Genomic DNA, 11,148 nt, shown 5'->3' with positions numbered 1-11,148 from the left:
GAATTTTACATGCTGCGTATCTTGAATTATTCCGATTATTCCGATCGCGATCGCCCAGAGAGATTTCTTAGCCTATACGTGCTTGATGTGGTGTCGAGAATACAGAACAGGATCGACTTAGGATGGAGAGTACGAAGACAGGGAGAGGTAGTCTCTCGCTTTGAAGCTTCCACAAAATAGGAACATCCATAAAATTAAATGACCCGTATGCACATTCTACATTTAGACTACGAAAAGTATCATTATAAAAATATGCAAGTTCCAAATTACCAATCAACTATATATATATAAGAAAGAATTGACAATTGACAACATAAAATGCATTTATTGATTTTAGAGCCTAAAACTCAATTCACTTATTTTCGCGTATCTAAATTAGAAATAAAAAAATTAATTTTAAACGTTCTAAATTACTGCTATATATGTATTATTACAACTTTTACTCGCGAAAATATGTGCAATTTTTTTGAACTAACATACTTAATAACTTCTTATTTAATAATTAAATAAATTAAGCGTTATATATTTAGCATATTTTTTCAAATTGGAGACTATACATAGTCGCGTTGTAAAGAATAATCTTTTATTAATAAAATTTCATACGAGAGACTTTCTTATTATTGACACAAGCGTTGTTTTTACTGATATAAATACGACTATACGACGCGGCGGCGCTTCCACTTACGTTGTATCATAAATCTTGGAGTGTGTTCAATGATGCGAACGAATGCAGCTTCTCTCGGATAAACGGTGGGCGCCATCGTTGTTCATCGCGGGTGACGAAATCGCAATTTCCGCGTTATGCCGTCACGCGTGCGTGTGCATATGTGTGCGTGAAACGACGAGGCGTGAGATAGAAGCAGCGTAGAGGAGTATCTCTGGTGAAGAGCAGAGGCGCGATGGCCCGTAAGCTGTAGATAAGAGCTGAGGCAAAACTTTGGCTAGCTACGGACAGATATAGGAGGAAGTGGCGCTTTTTTCACTGTCTGGGGACAACGAAGTAGATACGTAGGAAGGGCGGGAAAACACAACGGGCGAAAGAATGGCGAGTCGCGACCGCAAAGCCGAAAAATGCAATGCATCGAATGCAAAAGCGAATGCCGGGGGAGAAAATAATGTGGCCGTTTTGTTGCGAAGAGCCAATTTATTTATATGACTGTTGAGAGAAACTCACATTAGATAAATGACCATTTAAATTTTGAACGCATCGTTATCGATATAAATTTGATGCTTTTGCCATAGAGTTTATCAAGCTTACTGAATTACTATTTTAAGGATTTAACCATGTTGATGTAAAAAATATTATAGTAAAGTTAAAAATTAAATTTGATATTAATACGCTTAATAATAATGATAGAGAAAATTCTGATTCGTATTAATAAATGATTTTTTAAATAGCGCGAGTTTATTCAATCGATTTAGAAATTTTGGCAATTTTTCACTATTTAGTAATTATTACACTTAATAGAACAATTATAAATAATTCCGCTTGTTACAGTTATTCGTTGTGTGTATCCGTCACAGTATTCGCTTTATATTACTTCATAAGTTTACCGTGTTACGTGAGGTAATGCTTTTATTAGATCTAGTGAACTAACAATTATTATACACTCCCATTAATCACAGTGCTCGTTAGACTAAATTAATGACTCTTACGAGATAGTAGAATCTAAATTGATGAAGACTACGATATAGCGCAAATATGCTCGAAAGTTCATATGAAAACGAAGATAAATTGTGACATTTAATATTTGCATAATCTTTGGTCAATGCAGGAAGCTAGAATATGACATTTATTAAACTGGAGAATTTTCTGTACAAAATATTATTGACAAAATATTATTGACAAAACGCAAAACCTCGCTAATGATTAAGCAAAGAACTTTAAGCGCGTTATTGAACCAAAGACCGCTTTAAAACCTATCTTTAATATCTTAAAATGCGGATCTTTCTGATCACGTGAATTGATGCCGACGATAAATTCGATTAGATTTTACGTGAGAACAGCGGTACTTTTAATCGTCCGATAATAATAAAGATGTGATTCTAAGATTGTGTAAGAAAACAAAAACTTCTTTATTATTAAAATCATAATTAGGATCATTGCTTTGTTGGACGTTTACAATCGATGGTAAATTCGGGCACAGATGTACATACACATATGCGAGTACGTGAACACATAGGGAGTTCGAAATCAGATCATCGAATCCAGATAAAGTGGCGGCGGGTGAAGGCGGGATTCCGAAATCTTCGAATCGGCTTAATGTCGAATCCTTGAATAAAGCCGGTGTGGGCTCTTCGAAGGCCTGTTAAGCCGGTCATTTAGCCTATACACTATACTACTGATTCTCCGGTGAATTGTACATTCGTTAAAAGCACCGTTTTCTCCGTGTATTTCGTGGATTACATCGTACTTTTTGAGCCTCAACCAAGGATAACGCGTTTGCCGCAATTTTGAAAACGGGATGCAAAGCCGGATTTGTTTTATGTAACATTTTGCTTTACTAGCGAGCTAGTTAGAGACAATTAATCGCGAACATAACTCACGTGGGGATTATTACTTTATTAAGTATCTCCAACGATTTAACCGCGCTCGTGGTGGTATAAAAGTATTGCATTTTAGGAGATTATGTAATTTTTACGCTTTTGCTGTTGGAAAGAGTAATACAGGTATGCAATCTCTTTTTACAGCTAAATTAAGATAAGTAGTTATAGATATTAACTACTTAGTAAATAAAACTCTGTTATTATTTTATTAACAGGTTATATGTCAATTATTAGGTCGATTATGCAGAAAAATATATAGTTAAACACGATGTTATTTATATATCAATAATATTTTATGAACTCTTATAAAAACATTTAATATTGATTAATCTGAAAATTTGTTAAACTAAAATTCTTTTTTAAATAACTAAAATATGTATTTAATAAATGTCACTTTTATTTATTATTTCTTTAACTTTTTAAATTAACGTTTGCAATGTATTGAAATTAACACAAAAATACTATATATATAAATATTAGGATACACAATAGCATTATAACCACAAATAGATAAATTATGAATATACACACACATTTTGCTAGATGGTCTTCAAATATTAAATATACAATAAATTGTATGCGTATTCCTCAGTTGTTGCAAATTTGGGAATTTATTATTTAATTTAAACCATGTATATATTAATTATGATTCAAATAGTGATTAAATTATAATTAATATGATGTGTTATTATTGATATATATATATATATTATTCAAACATTAATTGGATTTGTGTCGCGAAAGTTTAACTTGGTTCTCAATGATAATCCTGACAATTATTTAAAAAGTTCGCAGAAGCTCTTTCTCTCTCTCTCTCTCTCTCTCTCTCTTAAAATTCCAACAGAGTTTTAATTAAAGTTCGATCAATTATCCACGATCATGGTTTACCACTAAGTCAGACCATAAGCTCTACTTGAAGTTTGCGGTCGAGAGTAACTCCCCTCGAATCGCGAACACGGTACAGAATAGCGTCGGAATTCAAAGTCGTGATTTCGTATTCGGGAGATCGTGCGAAAGGATTGACGTGTGACGTGTATCGCTATTTAGAATCACAAATCTATACCATTTCCGGTTCAATGTCTGCCATCGCAAATTTTTGCGGATGTCATGAACAGCTGGAAAAAACAGTGACCGAGTTTTCCTAGCGTGTTTTTCTTGTGTTCTCGATCGGAGAAAAGCGATGACGGAGGAACGCTTCCGGAATTCTGATATGCACTCTCTGCATTCTCATATCCGCCGACGTTTTTTCACTCGTCAGTCGACGATCTTCGACGGCGCTCGAACGGAGATTTCAGATTACTTTTTGCGCTAACCCGCGTCCGGCTGTTTACCTTTTCCGTCAATTTTTTCCAGATTGATTGCGTTTTTATTGTGAAAAGAAAAAAAGAATAGAATTTTAATCGAATGATATTTTAGAAAATATTGGAAAGTAAAAAAGTTTGAAATTACAGTTAACAATTCTATTAACTTTAGATATAGTTCCAATTTAAATTAGTTTAAGAAGAAGTTATTCTAATTACTTTTTCATTTTATTGAGTCTTATACGTTATAGTCAAATTAATTTTAGATTTAGAAATCTTATTATTTTTAGCTTGAATCTGAGTAATTTATCGAGTAATTTACTGAGTTATACATTTGATTTAAATTTGTTTCAGATTTATATAGATGATAAACATCTCAATTTTATTAAAATCTTAACAACACGAATTATTGTATATCTATTTTCTACTTCTGAAGGACATTAAAAATAAATCACACAAGACATAATATAAACGCTTAATCCTTTATTTGATACGCGGTATCATTTCGAGATTCCTTAGAATTATTCTCTCTAAAAATATAAATCGTAGACTCGCGAGAAATGTATTCTCCGCGCGGACAGAACAGTAAGGAACGACATTTGCGAGTTTCTCCGCGATGGCCTTAATCGCGAGAATTTGTTAAAAGTCAGTGAGCTATGCGAAAAAATATCTTCTTACGTCGTTCTTGGTTTTTACGCTAAGTTTTACTAAAAGCATTTCCGAGACATTTTAGTTCGACGGACAAAGGATATTTATGATAATATTGCTAATACGTAAAATGTACTTGAATTTTTACATTTTAAAAGTCGACATAAGAAAAGCAAAAATAATAAAATAAAAAGTACTGGAGTTAAAGATAATTTTCAAATAACTTTCAAATATTTTGGTAAATTTATTATTTAATTATTTTTATTATTTCGGCAATTCATTTTGATAACTATTTGATCGTATTTATAATACATTCTTGACTAAAGTTGTTTTATTATTATTAACAGACATTTTGATACTTTCTTATATTCTTAGCTCTCTTACAATTGATAATTTTTAATTAATTTTTGACACAAAATATTGGATACACTTTTTTTTTATTAAAGTACGTTTTTTTTTTACCAAAGTTAGGTTGTTGCCTTTCTAAATTGGGAACACTGACGATTGTGGACTGGACAAAAATAAACTACGCGAAGTAAACGCAACTTACTTTTGGACACGCTAGTAAATATTGACCAAAACTTTTCTTAGGAAGTGATGGAATTAACAATTTCATTAGAATCGCATGAAAAGATTGGATAGACAATTTCCTTATAGGATATTTGTTTATGCAAGGCGCATTTTGACACGCGAACATATTTATTATCCTTTGCTCTTATATAATATCGACATACATATATGTTTTAATAATTGAAGAATTTACATCAAGAAGATTGCATGGAAAAAAGGTTGTTAAAAAAAAAGAATAAAATTGTTTATATGAGAAATTTTAAATGTATAAATTATTACAAAATATCAATAGAAATATTATGAAAAAAAATGTACAGCACTTTAAGAATTTAAAGTTATTTCGTCTTATTAAAATATTCTCTTTATTTTCCATTAATAATTTTATAAATAATAGCAATTCATAGACTCCCTTCAGATTATTAGTATATTACATACAACCGATACATGCATAAAAACTGAATGCGACACTGAATGTTGTATTTTATATAATATTCACACGATTTTATTGGAATATTCTTTGTTGCTTCTGCATTATCATTTGATATTATTTGCAAATTCCTGATTGGTGATAGTAATTTCATAATACTCGTCGATCAATTACTTGTGCTCACATGAGAGGAACCTTATCCACGAGATACAGTAGCTGACATCACACGATCGTAAATAGTGCTAAATGAATTAAACCAACATGAAATGTACTCCTAATATTTACGATTGTACATTACTTGGTTTGGCGTATCACATATTCGGTATTTCATATAGGTATGTTTGAGTAAGTTCGACTAATTATTGGCATACCGTACAGTAGACATTTCTGACGTTTGTATATACTTTCCATAAAATACAATAGTAAAGTTGAAATTCAATAAAATTTATCCTCGAACATTAAGCATTCTTGAAGATTAAAATTTTTTATTTTCTAGTAAATTTTTAAAAAATTAATTACTTTTAATTTTTTATAATGAGACAATTTATCTATACATATATCTATGCATAATAGCATAAAAGAGAACAACATTAAATTAGTTGATATAACAAAATATTAATCGAAAATTATGTAAGAATTTTAATGGAGATTGTTGAAATCAATGTGTTTGCATACAATCTACAGATTCATTATTCATTACTCGATCTTTAATATTTCATTTGTCGTATTGATGAATATTGCTGTCATGTCAAATTATATTTGAACATTGACAAAGTTAAATATAGTTTCTCTCTCTCTCTCTCTCTCTCTCTCTCTTTCGATGCAGTATATAACTGCTACATATTTCACGCGTTCAAAACAATCGGGAATATCAGGATAAGAACTAAACATTTGCTATTTCTTTCTTCGTAAATTTATATATTGAATTTTATTATATTAAGAAAATAAGAAAATTATACAAGCCTGTTTTTCTATTTCAAGAGGCAATTGATCTTTCACTTTGCCAAATAACTTATGTACTTTATTGTTTTTAAAAGGAATCTTGCTCGCTCTCGCGTGCAATTATTTCCTACAAAATTTGCAAATTGGAGCAAACACGTCGATTAATATTCCTCGCGATGATTTGCAATTTTCCGCGAAACACAGATTGTGTCATCTCTCGTGAGAGACACGCATCGGCCTCGAAATTGGTTAATCTACAGCGGTCGTGCTACGATTGGTTTCGGATCGAGTATGTCGAGTCCTTCCTTTACCCCGCTAGTTAAATAATCGTGCAATCTCGGAACGTGGAATTGCTCATTTCGCGCGGCCACCCGCGGCGTGTTAGGGTATACATATACATTCTATTTTCACAAACTCAGGAAAAAAGTTCAAATCAAATCAAATATAATCTGAAATTTCAATATATTTTAATCAAATCATACGACATTAATACACGAAAATTAATTTCGGTGAGCACTTAATTGTAAGTTGACATTTCAATCCACGCTTTTGGTTTTTTTTTTTTTTTTTTTTTTTTAATATTTTTTATTCCTTTTTCCGAAATACGAATGGCGCATCGTTTTCATCTTTCAATGCTTTTAGATGGATGTTGCGGATTTATTGCACTGATGCGAATTCTATGCACGAATCCCGTCGGGTTAATGATTTTTATCGCGAGCTTGGCGACTCTATTTTCCGGCTGTGGGATTTTGCGTATTTCTTTTTTTTTTTCCGTTTTGGACACCACGCCGCGCGCGTGCAAATTCGCGCGAGATCAAACCTCTCGACCGGGTGCGGATTGTAATTGTCGTTTGTCGGTCGAACTTTTAACGACGATCGGGTCGCCATAAAACCACGCGTATGTAGTATGAAAATGGAAATAGGATTAGTTTCTAAATGTAAACTACGGCTCATAATTGCGAGAATAAAGTGCTTTGTTTTAATGAATATAGGTATGTTTGTGCACGCGTTTTAAATTGCATTTTTTTTTATTAAAAACATTACAGCAAAATTTATTCTTAATGATTGCATTTTACCAAATAAGTAGTTTAATAAATAGTTTTGAAAAGTATTTATTTTCTGTGTAATCTCTTATCTTTGTTATTAAATCAAAATCGAGATTATGTTTTTGCTAATGCGAATATAATTTTTTTCACAAAATTAATATATAGAAATTACACGATAATTTTAATTTGTTTAAAAAACTCTGTCTTCTTTAAAAAACAGGAGCAATAAAACAGCACTATTTTTGTGCAACAATTTGTGAATTGTATACGTTGTGAATGCCAGAAATTTACGAAAGTAAATGAGCTTTCTTGCTCAAAAATATAATCTCAAAACGTAACACAGGAATGAATATATATCGCATGTGACTGCTCGTGAAATGTGATTACAGTTTGCCAATAGTGAAACGCTCGGTCCAACAGCTGCCAGGACATTTGACACGAATGCCACCGAAATCGTTACCATCGGTGTGCTCGGTATTTCGACTTTTCGACATTTTTCGCAATCTACGCTCTCAACCGCGCGTAGATTGCGCGATCGCTATACTTTCGACATCGCGATACACTTTTACGAGTGACAGGCCGCGCACATTGCAAACTTGGAAGCGATACTCTCGACGTTTGCAATAATTTTTATATATCGAATATGTGTGCGCAAGTGGATGTATCAATTTACAATTTTGAACGTAGATTTGCTGATAGGCATAGATGTTCAATTGGAAATGTCCAATGGAATCATTCATTTAACTATCAAAAAATATTTATATATTTTTTGTAGAATTTTATTAATTTATATAGAATATTTGTTATGAATAAATGAAAAAGCGGAGCGCATATTTTACACTAATACAGTTTAACATTGATTGTTGCTTAATACATCTTGTTAAATCGAACTTTAACTACGAGTAGATATCATGGGAGATAGCTATAAGTAGCTATCGGCATTTAATACCTAAAGGAAGTTACTATCGGAGCAATCCGACCAGGTGGAATTTAAATCGCCAAAGTTCATCTTATAGATATAGACGCGAATGGAATCTTCTCATGCCATTTTTTTCTTTACACCCGTCTTCCATTTCCTCCCACCGTTCAGTTATCGATTCTTTTCCGCGGCACGGATATCTTTTCTTTCGCCGCGAAGATCTATCAGGAGTTCTCTGGGTCTTTCTCTCGAATAGGGATTTGGAGAAATTCAATTAGGAGCGAGATTAGACCGCGTGGAAAAGTTGATATTCCATCGCCAGATATTCCATTTTTCCGAAAGGAGCGATTTCATGGCCGCTCGACGTTTTCGGCTGATCGCGACCGATTTTCCGGGTCGGCGGCATTTTTGGTTTCAATATGATCACGCGGAGGCGATTAACGAACGACGAAACTTCGGATAAAAGGACAAACTTTCTCGCCAAGTTTGCGCCTCTTATTCGCTCGACGTAGTGTTGGCAGAGTGTCGACAGTTCAAAGTTTGCGCCGATAAAAAAACAAAGTTTACTAGCCATTGTAATACATCCGACCTAGTATCTATCAGTTTCCGCGAAACATTGGAAAAGAGCAGCTTTGAAAAAGGGTTTTATTCGGGAGAGATTACGATACCTTTTATTGCTTAAATATTTTCACGAACAAATAGAACGGGACTACAAATTTTTGCCTTTAATTAAATGTTAAATATATTGTAGCGGCAGGACGTGTGTGTTCTAAACGCGGCTGTTTTAATTAAAATTTTTAATGACTTTTTGCAATTCGACGAAAACGCAACTATGTGTAAATTAGTATTTAAAAAAAACATTTTAGGAGACATTACTTTGAAATTTTCTTTTTTACTTTGTTTATATATTTTCAAAGTAAAAACATAATATACATATATTAAAATAAATCTGAGTTAATTAAGTTGAAGACTAAATGAAAGATATTTTAATATAATAATAACACCATAATTAAAATAATGATCTAAAATTAAATGTAAATTAGCGGAATATCTCAGCCTTTTCACAATATGATAATTTGTCTACAGCAAATTCATAGTTTTGTCAAGAATTATATTTCTATAATTATGTAGAAATTTATTTTTTCCTTTTAAGAGAATGATATACATTTTCTCACAGTGCTATTACATTTTATCCATTTCATTCTTTGTCATTTACATATTATTATTAGTTTTTCTTATAGTGCATTTTCTTTTTCTCGCGGATTTAATGTAAAGAGGCTTGTACATAACATAAACTTATATCTTACTTTATTCATCACACATCGATTCTATCGAAAAAAAATATAACTAAAATGAGTAGAAAAATTGCGTAATGTATTCGCGCATATAAGATCACGCTATTTTACGCTCTCGTCACGCTCCGTCGCTGGTTCGTATATCTTTTCTTCACTACAATATATATATATATATATATATATATATATATATATATATATATATATATATATATTGAAGTTGTGACGCGCATACAAAGTGCGCGAACGGAAGTTTGACGAAGAAGTGGAAGACGCTGTCGCGGATGTCGTACATTATGCGTGTTTGCTACTCAAAGTTGAGTACCTCTACATCTTCTCGAAAGCAAAACATCAAATAAAATAGTCTCGAAATCTCTCGATAAGAGAGATTGCACTGAACCGATATATTTTATTTACCTAAAAAATAAGCTAGAAATTTTAAAAGGAACATGTTTTTGCCATGTGTATGTAAAGTGAAATTGCTTCGTTAAACTTTATTAATAGAAATTTTTATCGCGCATATTATAGCTTTACTGCATATATTAATTATACATGATATAATGAGTAAGCTAGAAAATTGAATTTGCTTTGGCCAATGTTTTGTAAGGTTTCCTGGCGTATAACGCGCAGAAATTTGCGGTTTCCATTAGTAAGAGATTAATTATACGTTTCCTAATTAGATTGCAGTTTACGTTAAACGTCTCATATTTCGATATGAAATTGAAGGGCTACATTTCACGACAAATATCATTACTTTAAAAATCAATTTTTTTTATCAATTTTTGATAAAGATATATTGTTATATATAATAAGAAACTTAATTACTTAAAAAAAAAGTAACAGCATCATCATGTAGTTAAAAATTCATATGTAACGGTTAATATCGCTTGCTTGGACAGCCAATGAATAAAAAGCGAATTGCAGTTGATGGATTCCCGTTGAAACTTGTCAATCTAAATAAAAAAAAAATAAAAAAAAAAACAAATAGAAATATCAGAAGAAAAATACTTCGTTTTTTTCTTTTATTATTATTTATATAAACATTTTATTCATGTCTTAAAAAATATAGAAATTTAAAGTAATATTACTTATTAAATATATATTTTCCTTAAACATTCTATATATTCTCATTCCATTTTAAATTGGATCTCATTAACATATTTGTATGCATATATTAAGAGAAAAGTAGGAGTTTTAACATTTTTTTGATTTGTAGTTCGCGCTTTATTCGTCTCTCGCGTGATAGACATGAAGGATAAACGGAATATATGTACCCACGGAACGGCGTCACTTTTCCATCTCTCGACGGTATATTGCCCGGGATTCCCTTAAGCCGCCGCGATTCACTCCGAAATTCACGAGATCGGGCAATGCCTCAGGTGCGCCGGGGAACGGATTTGTCGTCGCCCTTTCCTCTTTCATCTCAATCTTTCTTTCTTTCTTCTGCCTCCAG

At 32.0% G+C, this 11,148-nt stretch overlaps 2 protein-coding genes across 4 annotated transcripts in view; both read left to right on the top strand.

Annotated features, from left to right (window-relative positions):
* The window catches only part of LOC140665970 (uncharacterized), a 227,048-nt gene that overhangs the window by 69,896 nt on the left and 146,004 nt on the right, over positions 1 to 11,148 (top strand). The gene's annotated exons all lie outside the window — the stretch shown is intronic.
* LOC140665975 (uncharacterized) overlaps positions 1 to 11,148 on the top strand; it is a 41,972-nt gene that overhangs the window by 4,032 nt on the left and 26,792 nt on the right. The window lies entirely within an intron of this gene.

The sequence above is a fragment of the Anoplolepis gracilipes genome, chromosome 5, assembly GCF_047496725.1.
Source record: "Anoplolepis gracilipes chromosome 5, ASM4749672v1, whole genome shotgun sequence".
Classification (NCBI taxonomy): domain Eukaryota; kingdom Metazoa; phylum Arthropoda; class Insecta; order Hymenoptera; family Formicidae; genus Anoplolepis; species Anoplolepis gracilipes.
The sequence above is the reverse complement of the archived record's forward strand: the minus strand, read 5'-3'. Positions and strand labels throughout refer to the sequence as shown.